Raw genomic sequence first — 24,078 nt, forward strand, 5'->3', positions numbered from 1 at the left:
TATCCTAATAAATGGTTTTAAAATATTACGTATGTTCAGTTTTCTTCCATTACGTTATTTTTCATTAGAAGCATACAAAATGCATTTAAAAGGAAAACAAGCAGAAACACCAATAAACACATAAAACATTTAACAACCCAGACAATGAAGAGTACAAATGAAACATAAATTTAAGTAACTCATTTACATGATGTACATATCCTCTCAATGTTCTATATTGTCAGGATAGGCCTCTCTTAGAATCTTTCATGGATGCAATGATAAAAAACTTTTTAAAATGGCCCCAAAGAAAAATAAAACTGTCTTCTCAAGCTAGTGTTTGTGGTCTCTATAGTGATATTCTTTCTTATTTGCTTATAAATTTTGTTTTGACTTGTTTTCAGAGATGGGATCTTGCCCTGTCACCTCGGCTAGAGTGCAGTGACACAATCACAGTTCCCTGCAGCCTTGATTTCTGGGGCCCAGGTGATCCTCTCATCTCAGCCTCCCAAAGTGCTGGGATTATAGGTGTCAGCCACCATGCCCAGCCAATTTACTTATACCCTTGTTTTTATTTATTTGTTAAATGCTGTGCTGAGTTCTGAGAACACAGAATTGAAGAAAGAAGGATCTCTGCAGAAAAAGTTCTGTTTTCCAGAGATGACAAATGGTAATACAACACAACTACATGAAATGAAATAAGCATAATAAACTGAGAAAAAGAAACCTACTACGAAAGATGCTTTGTATTTGTATTGTGTCTTCATCTTCAGTAATACTGTATGGTTTTCATCATTTTGTGCCTTTTGAAAAGACTGTGATAGTTGGACATAGGTTAGGAACATTTACAATTAACTCTCTGCAGCATTTGAGCTATGTGTAATCATTTTTACATTCAAATATGGTTATCATTCCCTTATGAAGCTATTGATAATCACTGCAAGGTATTTCTATGGATAACAGCTCCTTCCATCTTTCTAAAAAGTCATTTGTCCAAAATGTAAAGAAGAAAAAGCACGTAAGAGATTAATGATTACTAGAGAGTGTCAGTGAGTCACAGTTTATGTGCATACAGCTCAAGTGGGGGCAGGTGTCTTGGATAATGGCCACCTCACCTTGAACCCCAAGTCCATCCAATCCCCAGGGAGGCAGTATTTCACATCTTGATGGCGGCATCCGTGGAAAATGTGATACAATTTGATTACTGCCCCTTGAACAGTATTACGGTAAAAGAATGCAGTTTATGATACTTAATTGAGAAATAGTTTAATGATTCCTACGTTCCCAAATGTCTTTTACCTTTTATTGTTATGTAGACCTCCTAGATAAGCTGTGCAGTTATGACGATTTTTCAAGAGCAGACTAAAAGCAAGAAAAAGTAAAACCAAATTGGGTTTAGGTCTTCACTAAAATGCCCAATTCACCCTCAGTTTCAGTCACTTTCATAGTACTCTTGAGTAGCAGCCGTTCCTTTTGCGCACAGGTGACTTAAACTCTGAGGTGCACTCAGGAAGCTACATTATTGAACGTGGTGGGTGACTTGGCCTGTTCTGGGGAAACTAGATACAAACTCCTGGGTACTATTAGGGCCTCTGTGGGTTACCATAGTGAATTCCAACTAACAATGTGTATTAGTCTGTTTTCACGCTGCTGATAAAGACATACCCAAGATTGGGTAATTTACAAAGAAAAAGAGGTTTAATGGACTCACAGTTCCATGTGACTGGGGAGGCCTCACAATCATGGCAGCGAGCAAGGAGAAAATGAGAAGCAAACGAAAGGACTTTCTCCTTATAAAACTATCAGCTCTCACGAGACTCATTCACTACCACAGGAACAGTATGGGGGGAACTGCCCCCATGCTTCAATTATCTCCCACCAGGTCCCTCCCACAACACGTGGGAATTATGGGAGCTACAATTCAAGATGAGATTTGGGTGGGGACACAACCAAACCATATCACAATGTGCGGCAAAAGTCATTCACCTGGTACCTTGTCTTAAAGCACAGAATCAGCACTACAGAAATCCCAAGAAGAGCGAGCCCCACCCATTGCAAAGACTACCACACTGAAATATACTCCCATCTTTCAAATACCCATGCAAAAGGAAGTGCATGATTCAGCTTGAGCTTCCTAGTTTTCTTGGAGAGCAGCAGAAACCTGCTTTGCTGCATAATGGCTAAGTAGAAGAGCTGCTTCTCTTCCTAGTCTCAGTCTTGGGTAATGTTAATCCAAAATCCCAGCCATATTCTACGTAAAGAGCATCATCATATTTCTTCACGTATGTGACACCAGCCCCATAAGCTATTTTGGGTCGAAGGGTTTGTGATGATTACACAGGATGTTATATTTTAATTGCCGAGTGATACAATTTTTATGAACAAAATAACTAGAAAATTGTTCTTGTATTATCTAAGAAACACACATGCACCTCTTAGGATATGCCTGAGATTCCGTTTAAGGGGAAGAAAAGTGTGATACCCACAGTGTGCATTTGAACAGAAAGAGGAAATTGAGTGATTTTCTTCTTGAATTAATACGCTCAATGTAGTGACTACAACTTAAGTGGAAGAGGATAGACAGTATTAGTATCCTGTACCCACAAATGACACAACTGAGGCACCTAGAGTTGACTGAAACAATCCAGACAAATAAATACTTTCAGGACTGAGGTTTGAATGCAAATCCAATGTTCACACTTCCTGGCCTGCAGGGGCTGCCCCAATCGTTTTGTACTTTAAATCCTGTTAGAACTTGAATGCATGCACACACACACACACACAGACACACAAAGGGCTTAACAAGTAAGTTTTGTTCTTCAGTTCAATTAGAATGTTGTCAACCTTATAAAATAAAACTTCACATTAAACTGGTTAAATGATAAGCCAAAGAGCCTTGTTATTTTATGTGTCAGTAAGTCTCAGGTAGAGCAGATCCAGGACGAAATAATTCAGTGGATGGAAGATGTCCGTCAAGGACCAATCACTACCCTCTTGCTGCTCTTCCATCCTCACCCTACTGGCCGTGTCCTTGGCCTGTCCCCTTTAGCACTGAAACACAGCTGCTAAGGGTCCAGGCATCACAAGCAGACACAGCAATGACCAATGGGGGGGCAGGGGAGGCTTCTCTTGAGATGCCTTCTCTTACTTACCCACACATCCTTCCTAGAACTCCTTAGCACACTTCCTCACACTTCACGTGGGCCACAATTGTACACATCATTTCCTAAACAGAGCACAGATGAGAAAAACGGAATTAATTTTGCTTGTAAGGAGTAAAAAAGAAGTAGGGGATGGTTGATGTATTTAACCAACAATATCTGCTATATTCTTTCAATTTCTAATGTAGTTAGCCTAGGCACAGTGATATTAATTATGAAAGGGTTAAAAAAGAGATGTTAATGAGGTTAATTAGAATGAGAGTTCAGTCTTAAATTTAAATTTTAAATGGGGATGGAGACAGAAAGATATTAAGGATAAAATTAATCCATTAATATACAAATACACACAAATACCCACATAAGTAAATTTGTCAAATATACAATTAAAAACAATATTTTAAACATACAGGTAAAACATGCTGAATATCAAACTAGTCTATTGGGATGACTTGAATTAAAAAATTATATTTTCTAACAGATACAAATGGTAGGAAAGTTATTTTGTGGTTTCGTTTGTTTGTTTATATTTGGGCTATCTCCTGTGAGATTTCTTGAGACACCTGCTCACTAGAACTTTCAAAGACCAAGGAATACAAAAAGCAGTATTTAATGTCCAGGTGAATGATCATATTTTCTCATTGTATTTTCTTTACCAAGCTTCATCATATCAATTTAGGATGCAAGAAGACATCAGACGCTGCTCTCAAAATCACCAGCAGTGAAAGAGATAGAAGATACAGAAAGAACAAGTAATGGCCTGGCTTCTAAAAACAGAAAGAGAAGATTTATAGCTGCTATAAAGCCAGCGTGACTCAGGGCCAAGTTCATTCTGCATCCATCCCTCACTTGCTCTTGTCACAGGAGAATGAGCCCAGGACCACTTTTGCCAGCAATCTCATCTGTAGCATTCCAGGAGCCCCTGCCAGACCTGGCAAGGGTACTGAGAGGCAGCCTCCTTTTTTCAAGAAGCAGAGCTCTGGACAGAATCAGGCCAACTCCACAGGTCACACATGAGCTGCTCTTGTCTGCCAATGAGCTGCTTGATTGGTGCTTAGAAGGTACTGGCTCTTCCTGCCCCAGTGATGGGTCTCTACAAGCCATCTCTCACCTCATCTGAAACGTGGGTGCTTCCTCAAATTCCTCACAAGAAAACATTGATACTTAATGTTCTATATCTATACCCGGTGCTGGAAATTAATATCCCAGTTTGACTCGCCTGCAGAACAGCTTTCACCAATCATTGCCAATCTCAGCACATCACCACCTCTTCCTATAACTCCAGGAGGTTCACATAAACATAAGAAAATCAAGTTTTATGCTACTAATCCAGACTAAATCATTTCTTCCTCTGGGAAAGTAAGCAAGCAGAATTGGTCTAAATGAACTATAAAAAATCTTCAGTTGTGAAAGAAAAACATACATACACAGGCACCACATTGATATAGAGATAGCAAAGTCTCTGCTCCTACTACTAAAATAGCCTATCTTTTCACAGGTCATTGAAATTTTACTTTAAAATATGTGTGTTGGGGGTCAATGGATAGTCACACTTATCAAAGTACTGAAATTCATTTTAGGGAAAATAAAATCTCCGTAGTTCGATATTTTTTCAGGGTCTGGTTCTCAGACCCTTGGTTAGACTGGGATGAGGACTGAGATACTGTGAGCAAATCCTTCATGTTCCTAAAGCCACTGAGGGCTTTTCCCAGGAGGACCCCACAAAAAGGTCCAGCCCTTATAACAAGCTGCCTGGGATCCAGGGCATTGAAATAGCCAAAGACTGACGGAGCTGGTAGCCTGCTGGCAGTGGAGCAGGAAGGTTAACACCCTCACCTGCCTCTAGGCTTGGTGGTATTGGTGGGGACAGTCTCCTTGCATAACGATCCGCAGGGGGCCACTCCAGAGATCACAGGCATCACCTATCTGACCACAGACTTTAGACATAAAACCAAGCACCAGAAAGAACTGGGTCTTGGGAAATGGGGCAGTCACCTGGGAGGGAGTCTGTCCCTTTGGAGTCCTCATTCCTATAGAGAGATACATAGGACAATTTAGATAGAGTTGTTTTGGAAACCTGGGAGATAGATTTAATGATCTCTGGAGCTTCCGTTCAGCTTTTCTTTTTTCTTTTTTTTTTTGAGATGGAGTCTCACTCTGTCACCCATGGGGTGCAATGGCGCAATCTCAGCTCACTGCAACCTCCACCTCCGAGTTCAAGAGATTCTCCTGCCTCAGCCTCCCGGGTAGCTGGGAGTACAGGCATGCATCACCACCCCTGGCTAATTTTTTGTCTTTTTGGTAGAGGCGGGGTTTCGCTATGTTGGCCAGGCTGATCTCGAACTCCTGGCCTCAAACGATCCGCCTGCCTCAGCCTCTCAAAGTGCTGGGATTACAGGTGTGAGCCACTTCATCCGGCTAATATTCTAATGATTCTAATGAGTACCTATCATAGTAGAAACTAGGTATATACCCAAAAGATAGAAAATCAGTCTAATGAAGGGATATATGCACTCTCACGTTTATTGCAGCACTATTCACAATAACCAAGATTTGGAAGTAACCCAGGTGTCCATCAACAGACAAATGGATAAAGAAAATGTTGTGCATATACAGAATGGAGTACAATTCAGTCATAAAAAAATGAGATTCTGCCATTTGAAACCATAACTTATTTTATTTTTATTTTTTCAGATGGAGTTTCGCTCTTGTCACCCAGGCTGGAGTGCAGTGGCATGATCTTGGCTCACTGCAACATCTGCTTCCTGGGTTCAAGCGATTCTCCTGCCTCACCTCCCCAAGTAGCTGGGATTACAGGCACCCACCACCACGCCTAGTTAATTTTTGTATTTTTAGTAGAGACAGGGTTTCACCATGTAGGCCAGGCTGGTCTCAAACTCCTGACCTCAGGTGATCCACTGGCATCAGCCTCCCAAAGTGCTGGGATTACAGGCTTGAGCCACTGTGCCAACGTTTACTTTTTAAAGAAAATCATATCATTTGGTTGAAAGCGTATTGGTCTTTCTAAATGACAGTTATTTAGCTTGGCATGCTTTCTATCAACATCCCAGTCATATCTAAAAATATCTTAAAAAAAAAAAAGAAAAAGAAAAAAACCTTCTACTTCCATCCTTCAATAAAGCAGTAAATTCATAATAATATAAAGACTCCAAATTACTCGACAAAAATTTGCTGAAAGTGAAAGAAAATTTTATCAGACACAAGATGAATAAAATTGAATTGGAAGAAAAACTGACTGTTTTCACATGAAAAAGAGTCCTGCCTGAATAAAAGAGGGACTATACATACATCATATTCATGCCATTTTAACTACTCCCTAAGAAAAGCAAAATGGCTACCAATTTCAAAATTGTACAACCATTATTTTACTTTAAGGTAGTATTTCTTTGAAATAACAGGAAATCTGTGTGTCTCTTCTCCACTTCGCCCTCTTCCCAAATGCTACACTAGTGCATCTGTTTGGGACTCTATTTCCAAGGGAAAGTGTTCAGAATAGGGATGGAGAATGCATACAGCAGTGGTTGACTTAGTCATCATACCCTACAAAATGCATTTATAATTAAAACACAGTCAGTATCTTTAGAAAAAGTCTATTTCAAAGTCATTAGACAAAGATATATGTTCTATAGACTAAGGCAACAGGAGCATCTCTTACCTCAGTGCAGCATAGCTGTGACAGATGAAAGTTTACCATGTACAGAGTCTTCAACTGACAGCTTGTTCTTTACTATCTCGGGAATAGGAACAAGAGCATTCTATACACCCTGTCAGTTTACAAACACTAAGTGATGTATTTCTCTTTATCTAAGGACACGAATAAAAAGAAAAAACAACTAAATGTAGCCCAAAGGTAGAAGGAATTCAGAATAAAATAAAAGAAAAACCTCATAAAAACCCAGGACATGACAGGTACAGTGGCTTACACCTGTAATTCCAGAACTTTGAGAGGCCAAGGCAGGCTGATTGCTTGAGCCCAAGAGTTTGAGCCAGCCCAGGCAATATAGCAAGACCCTGTCTCTACAAAATATATAAAAATTAGCTGGGCATGGTGGTGCACACCTTTAGTCCCAGCTACTTGGGAGGCTGAGGTGGGAGGATTACCTGAACCCAGTAGGTGGAGATAGCAGTGAGCCAAGATCATGCCACTGCACTCCAGCTTGGGTAACAGAGTGAGACCTTGTCTCAAAACAAAAACAAACAAACAAAAAAAAACACTCAAGTCAGACAAAAATATGCTTCTGAAAAAGATATAATCCAGGAATCAGAAGATAATCCTTAATAGGATGCAAGAATTGTCTTCTATAAGGCAAAAGTTGAAATCCATAAGTAAGCAGACAGACTAATGTTAACAAATAAAGTGAAATCAGTAGACAAAAAAGAATTAGCAACAAAGGCAACAAGCTAAATCCAAACAAAACAATACGCGTGCGCACCACACACACACACACAAATCCAGAAGAGACAGGGAAGGATTGCGTGGCAACTAAAAGTACAATGGCAAAATGAAAATCTGCATTGTAGACTTTTAAAAGCAGAAATGACATGCAGACATTTTGAATCAGTAATTTCAAATCAAACTTGATAAGCTTGTCTAAAATAAGGAGGAAAAGGACAATGGTGAGAGGACCGATAGATATAGAAGCTAAGAATTACAGCTATTTCCAAGGATGAAAAAAAATGAGTAGGGGAATCACTAGCAAGAGAAGCACTAACCAAATCCATAATTAATTAGCATTTTCTGAAACTCAAACCTAAACACCTTAAAATGGAAATTAAACAGGTTTCACCTGTGTTGAATAATATTAGTGGAAATGAATCCACAGATGCATAAATTCTGACAAAACCTTGAATTACAAAGAAGAATGCCATTCCACAAAAGATTCTGCTGCTAGCAATCAGAATTTCAGATCGAGTGCTTGGAAATAGATAAAATCCTCAAGAAGATGGATATTGCCAATATCACTTTTCTTAGGAGCTGCAAAGTGTCACATTGGACCCATATTTCCACTTGCTCTTCTTAGATCATATAAATTAGCACATTTCAACACAACAACCAATTTTCTATTTCCTTTCACCTCCATAGACTTGACTTTGGGTCTTTGACAAACCTCTCTCCAATAATTTTGAGTGGATAAGCAACCTCCAGATAGAGCTCTTCACTTTGGTTTTATTTTATTTGGATTTGATTTTCAAACATCAAAACATCATGGGTTCAAAGTTTCCCTTGTGTGTCAAAGGTCACAAGATCCAGGATGCAATAGTGGGATTTTCCTCAGACTGTTACTAATTAGCTGGAGACCACATGTTTCAGGGAAATAGAAACCAGAAAGAGCAGGAATTTATATTTAGCTTCAGGCAGTGAAGCATTGGATACATTAGGTAGTATCCTCTATAAGAGGTATAGCATGAAATACAGCTCAGTATGGATAATGACTCTGTCAAGTTTTATTCTATTTGAAACAAATAGATTCTGAGTTTTAGTAGGAGGAGGGAAGCAATTATTTCTAAAAATTATAAATAGAATTCATCACCAAAGCATAAGAAATTTACACATACAATGTAATGAAAATTAGGCTAAAGGAATTACTAAATGGTAAAAATGATTAAACTTTGCTGAAGTTTGAATGATATCAAGAATGATGACACATTGTTGAATCCAGCGATTAGGAAGTCACTAACAACCATCTAAATGTGTAGTTTTTACACAAAGGATGTGGTGGTGGTGGTGGTTGGAGATGAAGCTATTTTGCAAGAAGTATCAGATACAAACTTCTCCATTATGATATTTAATACTGAAAAATAGGTGAGAAGTAGGCTGTAGCCTAAAGGGATATCAGAGAAAAAAAAAAAAATCAGAACCAAGCAAATATTGGGTGTGTGTATGGTTAAGAAGTCTATGGAAAGGGAAGGTTTAAATAAGATTGCGACTTTTTTTTTTTTTTTTTTTTTTTTTGAGACAGAGTCTTGCTCTGTCACCCAGGTTGGAGTGCAATGATGTGATCTCGGCTCACTGCAACCTCCACCTCCCAGGTTCAAGCAATTCTCCTGCAGGTCTCAGCCTCCTGAGTAGCTGGAATTACAGGTGCCTGCCACCATGCCCAGTTAATTTTTTTGTGTTTTTAGTAAAAACAGGATTTCACCACGTTGGCCAGGCTGGTCTCCAACTCCTGACCACAGGTGATCAACCTGCCTCGGTCTCCCAAAGTGCCTGGATTACAGGCATGAGCCACCATGCCTGGCCCAAGATTGTGACTATTTATGGAATAAGGCACCATATGATTAATGAAGATATGCAAATTAAAAGAACAAATGAAGGAATGTGGTTTTAGCAAGGAAAGAAGACTGTTTCTTAAAAAATAGGGACCAAGGAAGATGAGACGGATGAAAATACAGACAATGTTGAGAATAAAAGATCTGAGGAAGTTCTCATCAAGTTAGTCACAGACCTTTCACCCTTTCATTAACATTGAATATTAATCCATCCATGTGCTGAAATTGAGAAGACATGGATTAGATAGCAACCTTAAAAACGTGGAAAAGGTTTAAATGGTCACAGATAAAAAAAAGTCAACTAGAAGTGAATATGAAATCAACAAGAGATGAATTGTGACCTTCCTGGAATTGCACAGAGTTAATCTTCCTTGAGTCAAATTAACATGATTTTATGGCATTATCCAGACTTGGAAAACCATAAAAGGAAGAGGAGATAAAGTACAATAGGGGTTGCCTGGGAATATAAAACATGGGATTGATAAGGCGAGGACAGAGAAATTTCTGAGGAAAGTTTTGTTGGCTTTTTTATGAGAATTAGTATTTTTGTGACATGACTTGATTAGCCACGTGGTCCTGACTGATAAGGCAGGTAAGTGAAGCTAAAACAAGAGACATGTAGGGAAGACCTCAGGAGACTAGAAAGCACAAAGGGAGCAGCAGATACAGTCAGTATCCAACAAATATCCACTGGGTTCTGTGCATTTTTCTTTTTTTTTTGAGACGGAGTCTCACTCTGTTACCCAGGCTGGAGTGCAGTGGCGCGATCTCGGCTCGCTGCACGCTCTGCCTCCCGGGTTCTGGCCATTCTCCTGCCTCAGCCTCCTGTGTAGCTGGGACTACAGGCGCCCGCCACCACGCCCGGCTAATTTTTTTTTTTTTTTGGTATTTTTAGTAGAGACGGGGTCTCACTGTGTTAGCCAGGATAGTCTCAATCTCCTGACCTCATGATCTGCCCACCTCGGCCTCCCAAAGTGCTGGGATTACAGGTGTGAGCCACCGTGCCCAGCCGATTCTGTGCATTTCTAAGCCTCCAAGGCAGCTTTTTGGAGGCCAGGTGATTCGTTCACTTCAAAAAACTGGGAACAGAAACGAAGGGCATCTCTTGCAGTGTGAGGCAGAAAAAGGTAGCTGTGTCTTCTCCATCCCAATCTTCCACTCTTGAAGTGTTTTTGGAAGCCATGTATGGGTTGAAACAACAATATTACAAGGTAGAAGGAGCCTGGATCCCAGATGGAGACCCTGCCAACCCACACTGGATTTGTGTGAATGAGAAATGAGCTTCTGTTGTGTTAAACTGAGACTTAATTACTCTGAAAATGAATAGAATGCCTAGCATGTGTAATGGGGTGGAAAATACAAATGGAAAGGAGGTCATTCTCTGAGAGGGGATTTTCACATTCTGAGACCTCCTAAGTGGGCCAGTCTCTGATAATGATGAGACCTAAGATGTGGCCACACTTGGGACTGGTTCATGAAGAGAGACAACAGAGATCAAAAGACCTAAGAAAATAAAGGAACATTGACCCCAGAATGCTATAAACATGTCAAGGATGAGTTTAATACTTATGATTAAGGGAAAGACTGACGGCTTTGAAGGTACAAAGCAAGGTTAGATACTGTCCTCAAGGTTGGAAGAATGCAGTATCAATTCATGGTATAATCTTCAGAAAAAAACAAAAAAAGGGTAGGGAAATTGTCTGGAAGTTACCATGGAGCCCAAATATGTCAATTCCTAGTCTTGTCCAGTGCCTTCAAGATAGGAATGGAAGGGACTATATCAGAGAGAACAAAAAGAAGTGGCAGTAGCATTAATGTTGGAAGCCTTTCAGCATTCTGATACCAAAGACCTCTGCCCATTGAGATTTAGTTGTGTAACTGGTATCTCATGAAAAGTGAGTTTCTTCCAATGCCCAGAAAAGGCCTGCACAGCTTTGAAAATACCCTAGACTAACAGGCATTCCCTTAAGTGGCCCGTCTTTGTTTTTGTAGACATAATGCCTTGAGATCTAATATGGTTTGGCTATGTCCCTACTCAAATCTCACTTTGAATTGTAATAATACCCACATGTCAAGGGTGGAGCCAAGTGGAAATAATTGATTCAAGGGGGCAGTTTCCCCCATACTGCTCCTATGATACGAATAAATCTCACGAGGTCTGATGGTTTTGTAAATGGGAGTTCTCCTGCACAAGCTCTCTTGTCTGCTGCCATGTAAGAAGTACCTTTGCCCCTCTTTCACCTTCCACCATGACTGTGAGTCCTCCCCAGCCATGTGGAATTGTGAGTCCATTAAATGTCTTTTTCTTTATAAATTATGCCATCTTGGGTAGGTCTTTATTAGCAGCATGAGAACGGACTAATACAAGATCCTAAGTTGCATTCTAGTCCCTATGAAAAAGCCTCTTCACTTGCCTTATTGTAGTCCTAATTGCCTGGGCTACACAGCAACATGTTTTGTGTATGTTTGAATCTTTTGTGATGAGAACAAGGCAGCAACACTAAAAAAAAGAAAATAAAAAAATAAATTTAAAAAGATATACATTCTCAAGTAGCATTCATTGGGATGTGTTCCTACATTTCCTCCTCAATCAGAAACCTATTCCTACATTGGGAAGGTTTCATTGTTGCTAATGCAGTTTGATCAGTGAATTAGCAGAGAAGAAAATAGGTAAGGCAGAGTATCTAAAGCAGGGTTTCTTCTTGGCCCGAGGTCTATGAACCGTTTCAAATTGACTCGGGACCCTGTACATTGGCGTCATTATTATCTTTTCCTGAGGAGAATTCCCATAGCTCTCACCTGAGATTTAAGAGGATCCCTGGCCTGTAAGTCGTTGAAAACAATCTGAGAGAAGCACTTAAGTCCACAGATTACGATCATTAAATCATGGTCTAAAAAGATATCTAAGATACAGTTGATAATTTTTCTTTTTCCCAAAGTAAATATAATTCATTGATTATAGAGGAAGAAGTCATATGGGAGTCTCTGGTTCGGGATTTCTCCCTGCATGGATAACCCACTGCCATTCCTTACTCTTTCTTCATACGCTCTGCTCTCTATACCTGGGCACTGACATGGTTTGGCTGTGTCCCCACCCAAATCTCATCTGAAATTGTAGCCCCTATAATTCCCATGTGTTTTGGGAAGAACCCAGTGGGAGGTAATTGAATCATGGGGGTGGGTCTTTCCCACGTTGTTCTCATGAGATCATCTGATGGTTTTATAAAGGGGGGTTCCCCTGTACACACTCTCCCTTGCCTGCTGCCATGTAAGGTGTGACTTTGCTCCTCATGCAGCTTCAGCCATGATCGTGAGGCCTCACCAGTCATGTGGAGCTGTGAGTCAATGAAGCCTCTTTCCTTTATAAATTACCCAGTCTTGAGTATGTCTTTATTAGTATCATGAGAACAGATTAATACAGGCACTGTTTTATTGTTCTAAAATATACCCTCTCATCTCTGGTGATACTCCTCTGACTGGGGCAACTTTACTGGCACACATGATGTTTTATAAACACTGACAAAGTAAAAATATTACAAAATGAGGAGGCAGTGGGAAGAGTGGGAGGAGATTAAGAATGTTAATCTCCTATGACATAGCACCAACTTATGGAGTTCAAAAATGAAGATACACAGATTTTTAACTCGAATATTTTCATAATTACCTTTTTCTTAATATTAGATCAGTGTTCACATCCTTGGCTGCCCATTGGAATCACCTGAGAGATTTCAGGAATACTAATACCTGAGTCCCATCCAGTGAGATTCTGATTTAATCGCTCTTGGGTGCAGACTGGGTTTTAAAGCATTCTCCGCTGATTCCAGTGTGCAGTCAAGGCTGAAAACTACTGCCTAAGAGGAATATACTAAGAACTGATGTCACTGTTGTTTATGAAACAGGTATCCATAGCCTGGAGGTTAATTAAGCTTTATTTCAGTTTTTCTTCTATTACACTCACGGAAAATTAAAGGTAATATATAAAGATACCTCCTGCATAGTAAAGTTCCCTCTCTCTTTACAGATGCATCCACCCAGCTATCTCTTCGTGTGTATGCAGGGCAAGTTGTCAGGATGCACGTGAAATAGTAATGCTGAAATTTGGGGAAATCAGGGTTTGTCTGCCTTGATTTCTCCTTCTCTGTTTGGAATTTGTATAATGAACACAAGTCACAATTTTTTGAAAACAATAAAATAATTGCTCGTAGAAACAAATTTTTAAAATAAAGCTTATAAAAATAAAAATAAGTTAGGCAAATTAAAATGTCAAAATAAAATTGAAGATTCCATGCATATTTCTAGCTCATAGGACAGCTTAGTTCCTAAAAATAGAAATGAACATTTTTACCTGCCGGGACTTATTTTATGGCTACTGGCAGATCTGTTTTCTGTTATCTTTTTACTGGAGGTGAGGGTGATGGGACAAACATTACGTTTACTCTGTCAAAGAATGAATAATGTTGATTTTCACATGTGTGGACAGAAAACTCAGGAGTGCTAACTAAAATAACAATAATAAAAACAGCATTTTATAATTACTAGAAGAAAATCTAGTGAAGTTGTGCCATCTGATTAGAGGAAGAAAAAAGACTGTCACTGGCTAGAAATGTTCAAATTTATCCTTGAAATAACTGAGTTGTTCCTACTCTCCCTTTCCCAAGTTTAAATTTGGTGCACACTTCTAGAAAGAAAAATAAATCCATCTCACAGTCCTGACCTATATAAAGTCCAATATAGTTTCATACACACACACACATGAGAGACAGAGAGAGATTTACATATACATGTATATTTACATATATATTTATATTATGCCCATGGAAATAATACGTGGAGTTGTGAATAAAAATGTCCAGAGATTTATCTATAAGAGAGTCTATACAGTAGAGAGATGACTTAATAGGCTAAAAAGTTGACTTTTTTAGCCTTAGCACTACTGACATTTTAAGCCAAATAATTCTTTGTTGTGGGAACTATCCTTTACTTTATAGGATGTTTAACAGCATCCCTGACCTTGCCCCACTAGATGCCAATAGCAACCTCCTCCTCCTCTCCACAATTGTGACAACCAAAAAGTCACATACATTGCCAAATGTTCCCTGAGGAGCAAAATTGCCCTCTATTCAGAACACTGGGCTAAATTATAATGTGAAAAAAATCTTACAGAATATAGGGTGGTTGCTAGGGTGTTAGAAAGAACGAGAAAAATTAAGATGGACTTTCAAGAATCGAAATACAGCTTATGAGACATTCAATACATTTCATTTCACTTGTGTGATAAATAATCAATACTCTGTGGGTACATATTATTATTTATATTTTAAAATATTTTCCACAGTGTTGGTCATATTGTCTGTGATGAATAGTTACATATTGACAAAACAGACAAGAATATTGATTAAAGATCACATCCAGCAAATTCTCTGAGAAACCACACTGTATAGGCTTCTAGGGCATGAGACTGTTAAGATTTTAACCCTCTCCCTCTTTCCTCCCAGTGAAGATAATTTACTATCACTTAGATTCCAAGGCCTTAATGGAGCCTGAAATTCTAGTTATCTAGCCACCGTGGTGTAAATGGTCACACATCTGGATGTAATTGTCTCTCCGAGGGCTTTCTCTTGCACCAATGATGTCGAAGTGCAACCAGTATCTCTTAGCTGTCCACTTGACCCTACTGCAGCCTACATTCTCTTCCATCCCATCAGATGTTCTGTAGTGAAGGGTTCAAGTTTGAGCTTAACAAGATGAAAAGTCTCTAAGACCATATTCTACAATCCACCTTAGCAGATACCATGAACTGGAATTCAGACAACACTCTTGGCTAATAGCAAAGTAGTACTATCCCACTTGGTAGTGTCCTTCATTTGTTTCCATATACTTAAAAAGTGGTGGTGATCAGTGGCTGTGGTTTAAGACAGAGTTCTGGTATACTAATGAGTCCTGCCAAAATGCCACGTTAGTGTCATTCTAAGAACCCCCCAAGGCTTTCCTTTAACCCCTATTTCATGGCAAGAGTGAACAACTATGTCTTAGACAATAGTTTGAGATTACATTGACATATTCATTAAAAAACAAATGTGTGTCATCTATGGAACATGGTAACATGTTTTAAATCAAGATTGAAACAAATTAGATTCTGTCAATGTCATGATCACATAAGCATCTTCCTTGGAAGAATGAAGTCAAGAAGCACAAGCCATCAAGTGTCCTTCTGTGCAATGAGTTCTTGGGGCCAACGAGCGCCCCCTGGAGGCAGGGATGACCCAGACTGATTTTGGTGATACAGACAAAGCCAGCTTGAAAAAATAAATAAATAAACTTGCAGGTGAACTTTCTCAATTATAATTTAGGCAGTGATTGGACCAGGCACACCTCCACGCAGACTTCCATCTCTACTCACACTGGTAAGAAGGGAAAGGGGCATGCATGGTTTCTGGGTGGCCAAGGGTGCCCTCCGCCTGTCTGCTGGCAGCAAACAGATGTGAAGCAGAGAGCTGTCAAGGAGTCCTTGTCTTTCTCCCCAGCTCCCTCTTCATCTTTGTGCCTTCTCTTTTGGGTTTCCTTTGCTTCCTTTTCCACAAAGTCTGAGGTCAAGTTCCAGTGTATCAGGACCTCTTCTCACCTTCATGCTCTCAGTTCCTTACTACATGAAGATTCTGGCCACAGACAGTACCCCATGTCAAAGTGAAACTACACAGATGCACAAATGCTAATCCCTGGCAAATCAATGTAGCTGAAACTTGAAATGATCTTTTTGCTGTAATTCAAAAGTAGTTTCTATCAGCTTATTGTATTTCCTTACCCTTAATTTATTGCTATCACTTCCAGGGTATGATTTTGTTTTGCTGCTTTTGCTGTGACAGCCAGTTAGGTAGGAAGAAAACACAAATTACAAAATGTTCTGTCATATTAAAGCAATAGGATTCACCTTTCAAAGTTACTTCAAAGCTTCCTCCTTGCATAAACAAATTAAAGAGAATACAATGCTTTTAGTTGGCCATGTTGGTTTTTTTTAATCTCCTATTAATTAAAAAGTATAAATGGTGAGTTGATCAAAGCAGAGACATCTAGTCTTGCCAAGAACATATATTTGTGCTACTTGACTCTGGAAATTTAAATAAAGGATTCCTTTCCAAACTCAAGGTTGAAGTTCTAAGACCAGAATCAAAAAGAATGCTAAAAGGGAAGCCAAACTGGCAGCTAGATAACTGAACAAGGAAAGCTGAAAACTTGCAAACTCACTTCTTGGGTAGGTATGATTTCCCAATTTCAGTAGAATTAAATATAAGTTGACACCATTCTCTATCAGGGCTGGTGAGGGGGCGGTGGAGTAAAAGGTATGTTATGGTAGAATTACCTAGATTTTTTCTAACTCCTGAAAATAAAGTGTTTTTCTGAAAAAAGACTTTGGATAAATAACTCATGTCTTTATCAACAGAAAAATTTATCTTTAAGAAAGAGGGTTCAGTAAGAGTGAAAAATATTGTGGTCCAGCAAATGACATACAGGTCTGCGGGGTAACTGTGGCTCCTGGGGTTTTATAGCTATTTATATGGAAAACTGACATTTTCTGATTTCTTGGGAATTTAAGGTATCTCTGTGGGTTTTATTTTCTCCTTTTTTATACATCTTCTTTCCTTTAAATGTTATTATATAGACTTGGCCCAGACTATAGGAGACATTTAAAATACCATGTGAAAGAGGACTGTTGCAAATGTGAAGTCGGCCATTGGAGGAGAGTAAGGGACTAATGGTTAGCACACACAGCAGCTTTCAGGTGGAGGGAAGGATTGGAGATTCTCTGTATATTGGAAGGAGCAAGTCAGTGGCTTCTTATAGAGAGCTCCATAGTCATAGGAGTGCACATGTTTGAAAGCCAAGTGTCTTCTTAGCATGCCGCATCTATGCCTCTAGTGTTAAAGCATGCATTTCCCTGAACACAATCCACACACTGAAGCCGAACATATAAATGTCATAAGGCATAAATAAACAGCAAGGATTCAATACCCCACAGGGGTGACATGACCTGAGATGATACAGGGACCACATGTTCATGTGTTAAATAAAGAAACTGCCTTGAAGATTTACCACCATCTCCTATGGGTGAGCAGTGTGAATGGATGCTTCCGTATTTGTGTCCCACTTTCATATTTTCTATCTTGATGGTACCTTTGTGGATAAATACGGTAAATAAGAGAATGACCTACTCATTTATCTGTAGAAAATCACAAGGGCAGACAAGTTTGACTACATGTGCTGGCAAGTGTGTGTGATTACACAACAGAAGGTCGAACTTCAGTGGGCTCTGTGTGTGACTGCTTCATTTCTCTAAGAAAAACTGTCTTATTCTCAGAGATACACGCATTAGACCTCAGGGTAACAGTCTTCCTCTTAGCACTTCAGTTTGGTGATTGTCAAGAAAAAGAAGCATTCCTGGACCATGAAGCCAGTTATGTAGAATAGAAGTAGGCAATAGCTAAGAACACTTAGGAGAATCCTTGGCCTGGACTTCTTCCTGAGGTCCTGATGAGAACTTTTGATTTGTTACAGAGAACTGGCTTTCCACAACTGCCAGAGCTGGAAAAGCAGTCCCTGTAAGGTTCTTATCTCTGGGTCCTGGGCTGGAGATTGAGGTTGGGCAGGCAGTTGGGAAAGAGATTATGGGTATATATTGGGGGAGATCAAAGTTAAGTAAAAACTCATAAGCATGATCTGGAACCTCACGAAAGGGGACTGAAACTCAGGCCAGTTCTTTTTGCCTCTGACCTTAGTGATGAGGTTATCCTCTAGAGGCCAGGTCTCTTCATTACAAAGCCGAATGGACAGGCTTAGCCTAGGAGTAGGACAACGAAAGGAGGGTCCATGGGAAGGTTGAGTCATTGCAGGTGTGGCTGCTGTTTCATACCCACGGGGCAGGTCAGCAGATCAGCAACCACGTATAGACACACTGCATTCTATGGAGCTTTACAGATACTGCATTTTCTGTACAAATGGAAGGTTTGTGGCAACTCTGCATCAAGCACATCTGTTGGCGTCACTTTTCCAATAACATGTGCTCACCTCATGTCTATGCATCCCATTTTGGTAATCTTGACAATAGCTTAAACTTTTTCATTGTTATTATATCTGTTATGGTGATCTGGGATCAGTGATCTGTGATGTTGTTCTTGTTATGTTTACAGGCACCACAACCACTCCCATATAAGAGGGCAAACTTAATTGATTAATGTTGTGTGTGTTCTGACTACTCCAACAACCAGCGGTTCCCCCATCTCTCTCCCTCTTCTTAGGCCTCCCTACTCCCTGAAATACAACGATATTGACATTAGGTCAGTTAATAACCCTACAATGGCCTCTAAGTATCCAAGTGAAAGGAAGGGTCACACATCACTCACTTTAACCCATTTCCTACTTAGAAAAAAAAGAAAAAAAAAGTATAGCTCATTGCCAGTGTTCTTTTATAAGGACAAATGGGAAATCAAAGGATAGCAACTATTAAGCTTAGAGAAGAAGGCACGTTAAAAGCTGGAAACCATCACTCTCAGCAAACTATCACAAGAACAGAAAGCCAAATACCACATGTTCTCACTCATAGGTGGGAACTGAACAATGAGATGACTTGGACACAGGAAGGGGAACATCACACACCAGGTCCTATTGTAGGGAGGGGGAAGGGGGGAGGGATAGCATTAGGAGATATACCTAATGTAAATGACAAGTTAATGGGTGCAGCACACCAACATGGCACATGTATACATATGTGACAAACCTGCACATTGTGCACATGTACCCTAGAACTTAAAGTATAATAGTAATAAAAAAATCCTAAGGCATGAAAAAAAAAAAAGCTGAGATAAGTCAAAAGCTAGGCTTCTTGTGTCAAAGAGCCAAGTTGTGAATGCAAAAGAAAAGTCCTCAAGGAAATTCAAAGTGCTACTCCAGCGAACAGACAAATGAAAAAGCGAAACAGCCTTATTGCTGACATGGAGAAATTTTGAGTGCTCTGGCTGGAAGATCAAACCAGCCAAAATATTTCCCTTAAGCCGAAGCCTAATCCATAGCAAATCTCCAACTCTCTTCAATTCTATGAAAGCTGAGAGACATGAGGAAGCTGCAGAAGACAAGTGTGAAGCTAGCAGAAGTTGGTTCATCAGGTTTAAGGAAACAAGACATCTCCATAACATTAAAGTGTAAGGTAAAGCAGCAAGCGCTGACAAAGAAGCTGCAGAAGTTGTCCAGAAAATCTAGCTATGATCATTGATGAAGTGGCTACACTAAGATGTACACTACATGTAGATGAAACAGCCTTATGTTGGAAGAAGATGTCATCTAGGACTTCCATAGCTAGAGAGACATCAATCCCTGGCCTTAAAGCTTCAAAGGACAAGCTGACTCTCTTGTTAGGGGCTAAATACAGCTAGTAACTTTAGGTTGAAGAGAATGCTCCTTTACTATTCTGAAAATCCTAGGGCTCTTAAAAATTGTGCTGAAGCTACTCTTCCTGTGCTTCATAGGAACAACAAAGCCTGGATGACAGCACATCTGTTTGCAGCATGGCTTACTGAATATTTTAAGCCCACTGTTGAGACCTATTGCTCAGAAATAAAGATTATTTTTAAAAATTACTGCATATTGACCATGCACCTGATCACTCAAGAGCTCTGATGGAAATGCATAAGAAAAAGAGAACTAAAATTAGAAGTGGATCTGAAGATGTGACTGAATTACTGCAATCTCATGATCAAACTTTAACAAGTGAGGAGTTGTACTTATGGATGAGCAGAAAAAAGGTGATTTCTTAAGACCTACTCTATTCTTGATGAGATGCTGTGAACACTGTTGAAACAACAGAGGATTTAGAATATTACATAACTTTGTTGATAAAGCAGCACCAGAATTTGAGAGGATTGACTCCAATTTTGAAGCATTCCTACCATGGGTAAAATGCTATTAAACAGCATCACATGCTATGGAGAAATCTTCTGAGAAAGGAAGAGTCCATTGATAAAACAACTTTTATTGTTGTCATATTTTAAGAAATTGCCGGGCCGGGTGTGGTGGCTCACGCCTGTAATCTCAGCACTTTGTGAGGATAAGGTGGGCGAATCATGAGGTCAGGAGTTCGAGACCAGCCTGGCCAACATGGTGAAATCCTGTCTGTACTAAAAATACAAAAAATTAGCTGGGCATGGTGGTGTGCGCCTGTAATCCCAGCTACTTGGGAGGCTGAGGCAGGAAAATTGCTTGAACCCAGGAGGCAGAGGTTGCAATGAGCTGAGATCACACCACTGCACTCCAGCCCAGGCAACAGCATGAGATTCCTTCTCAAAAAAAGAAAAGGAAAGAAATTGGCATAGCCACCCCAACCTTCAGCAGTCAGCAATGATCAACATTGAGGCAAGTCCCTCCACCAGGAAAAAAAATGGTGACTCACTCAAGGTCTGGATAATCATTAGCATTTTTGTTAAGAAAGTATTTTTGAACTAATGTATGTACATTACTTATTTAGACATAACGTTATTGCACACTTAATAGACTATAGTATACTATAAATACAATTGTTATGTGTACTGGGAAACCAAAAATATTGTGTGACTTGCTTTTTTGCAGTATCAGCTTTATTGCAGTGGTCTGGAACTCCCAATATCTCTAAGGTATGCTTGTATCTGAACTGCTAAGTAACTGCTACTTCATCCCTCCAAATCACCCAAAACCCTACCTTGTGGTACACTCTAACTAAAGACATACAAGAAAGTAGGTTTGCTGGATAAAACATAAGACAACCAGTTAAATCTGAATTCCAGATAACAACAAATTGCTTTAGGTTAGTATGTTCCCGCTGTGCAGTGACTCACATCTGTCGTCCCAGCATTTTGGGAGGCTGAGGTGAATGGATCACCTGATGTCAGAGGTTCGAGACCAGCCTGGCCAAAACTACAAAAATTAGCTGGGCATGGTGGCTGTGCCTATAGTCCCAGCTACCCAGGAGCCTGAGGCAGGAAAATCTCTTGAACCTGGGAGGTAGAGGTTGCAGTGAGCCGAGATCATGCCACTGCACTCCAGTCTGGGTGACAGAGCGAGACTCTGTCTCAAAAAAAATAAAATAAGTATGTTCCCAATATTGCATGAGACATGCTTATACTAAAAAAGTATTTGCTGTTTATTTGAAATTCAAGTTTAACTAGGTGTTCTGCATTTTTATTTGCTAAATCCAGTTACTCTAAAAGAAAGGGCATTCTGGGAAATGTAGTTCAGCCTAGCGGATACATTACAAATGCATCATATCATGAATTGGGAGATTCATGTACTGAGATTACATTGGCTACAGGTACTCTCAATTCTGCCAAGGATATAAGGTAGGATATAATAAAACATATCTTTCTAGAGTCTGTCTCTTTAGAAGAAGTCATTGGTAAGGAAGAGTCCCTTCAGAGGACATTTGAGTACACAGTCACTGTACACAAGTCATGCCCAGTTAAACGTTACCATATTTTAGGAAGGCTGACCTAAAAGAATGATCCTTACCCAGGGAACACACCACACTTCCCAGTGGAACTTTTTCAAAAGTATAGATGACTGGGCCCAACTCTTAGACCTGTTGAATAAGAATCTTCAGAGTTGAGAATAAACTGTGTGGATTTTTTTTTTTTTCCCAAAACCACAACAGGTTGTCTAGGTGTGTACTCTTTATTAAGAACCCTTGCGGGCCAGGTGTGGTAGGTCGCGCCTATAATCAGCATTTTGGGAGGTTGAGAAGGGCAGATCATTTGAGGTCAGGAGTTTGAGACCAGCCTGGCCAAGATGGTAAAACCCCGTCTTTACTAAAAATACAAAAATTAGCTGCGCATGGTGGCATATGCCTGTAATCACAGCTACTAGGGAGGCTGAGACAGGAGAATCACTTGAACCTGGGAAGGGGAGGTTGCAGTGAGCCTAGATCATGCCGCTGTACTCCAGCCTGAGCAACAGAGCAAGACTCTGTCTCAAAATAAATAAATAAATAAATAAATAAATAAATAAATAAATAAATAAAAATAAACTCTTGCTTTAGAGAAACAGCAAAACACGAATAAGTGGTGAATTCTGAATGGTTCATACTAGGTCACTACATTACATATTTTCCTCAAGCCCTCCAGAAAAATCCCCTGTAATACTAACTTCAGACATAATGAATCAGCTGTTTAAAATGCCGTAGTTATGCATAGTACCTGTATTACTTTGTTCTCATACTGCTGATAAAGACATACCTGGGACTGGGTAATTTATTTAAAAAAAAAAAAAAAAAAAAAAAAAAGAGGCTTAATGGACTCACAGTTCCATGTGGCTAGTGACACAAAAGGCATAGACATGGTGGCAGGCAAGACAGAATGAGCACCAAGTGAAAGGGGAAACCCCTTATAAAACCGTCAGATCTTATGAGACTTATTCACTACCCCGAGAAGAGTATGGGAGAAACTGTCCCCATGATTCCATTATATCCCAACAGGTCCTTCCCACAACACGTGGGAGTTATGGGACCTACAATTTAAGATGAGATTTGAGTGAAGACACAGCCAAATCATACCAGTGTCTCTGGCCATTGGTAAAGTTTGGGTTTTTGTGTTAATGTCCCCTTGCTGTCTGGGAGGTGGGAGTGGGAGCTGATGTGTCCAATCATTTTTCATTCATTTGCACTCTGGTACACTGGGAATATCTCTGCTATCCCCTTTATCAGTATGTGCTATAGCTCTTTACCTATTGTCCTCTCCCCCTGCCGGATTCCTTGAAGCTGAAAGCCATACAGTACTCCTCTCTGCATCTCTGACTGCTCTCAGAAGACAGAACACATGGAAAGTACTCCTTATACATTGAATGAATCAAAACTACATGCACATTCCCCTGTTGCTCCTTCTCTTAGCCTTTTGTCAGTTTTCATGAAGACTTTCAGTAACCAGAAAATAACTATTTATTGAGAGATTATAAATCAGGCTGTTATAAGTTCTTTATATTACCTAGTGTTTGAAATGTTTTTATGAGATAGATCGCTGAGGAAGCAGATAGTCACAGATTAAAGTCCTGGCTCTTCAACACACGACTATTAGTGAAGGAACCAGAACTGAGACCAGATACCTTCTCTTAACTCCCAAGTTGAAGTGCTTCCCTGGAGAGCCTTGTCTAGGTCAGCATTGCATCCAGTTACATTCTTAAAATTTTAGGGAAACGGGATGTTTTAGAATAAAACCTGAAGTCATTATTATAGTCAGCTTTCTCTTCCTGAGTATATAGTGTTCTCCTGAGAAAGCATGCCCTCCATGGTAGAACAAGGAAAATGACATATAATTTGCATTTCATAGAGTGAGTCATAAATTGAATCATTGGATCACCTAGTCCCATTGCATCAATGTAGAGAAAGATGAAATGATTTCTCTGAGGTCACATAGTCAGAGGGTAGTGTATCTGGAATGAGGATCCATTAGTTCTAATTTGAGGTCCAACACTTGCCATACAGCACTGGCATCTCTTACTGGACATTGCCAAGCCTTTTGTGTCTGATGACTTGGGCAGAATTTGGGTTAAAAATGGAAAAGCAGCCAGGCGCAGTGATTCATGCCTATAATCCCAGCACCTTGGGAGGCCGAGGCGGGTGGATCACCTGAGGCCCAGGGTTCAA

The 24,078-nt window shown here is 39.8% G+C and overlaps 1 long non-coding RNA gene across 1 annotated transcript in view; it reads right to left on the reverse strand.

Moving 5' to 3' along the window:
- Positions 1 to 490: 490 nt before the first annotated feature.
- LOC110741519 overlaps positions 491 to 24,078 on the reverse strand; it is a 129,241-nt gene continuing 105,653 nt past the window's right edge. Inside the window, exon 4 of the long non-coding RNA XR_002517773.2 lies at positions 491 to 3,205. This is a non-coding gene — a long non-coding RNA (uncharacterized LOC110741519). The remainder of the gene's footprint in view (positions 3,206 to 24,078) is intronic.

The sequence above is a fragment of the Papio anubis genome, chromosome 17, assembly GCF_008728515.1.
Source record: "Papio anubis isolate 15944 chromosome 17, Panubis1.0, whole genome shotgun sequence".
NCBI classification, from domain to species: domain Eukaryota; kingdom Metazoa; phylum Chordata; class Mammalia; order Primates; family Cercopithecidae; genus Papio; species Papio anubis.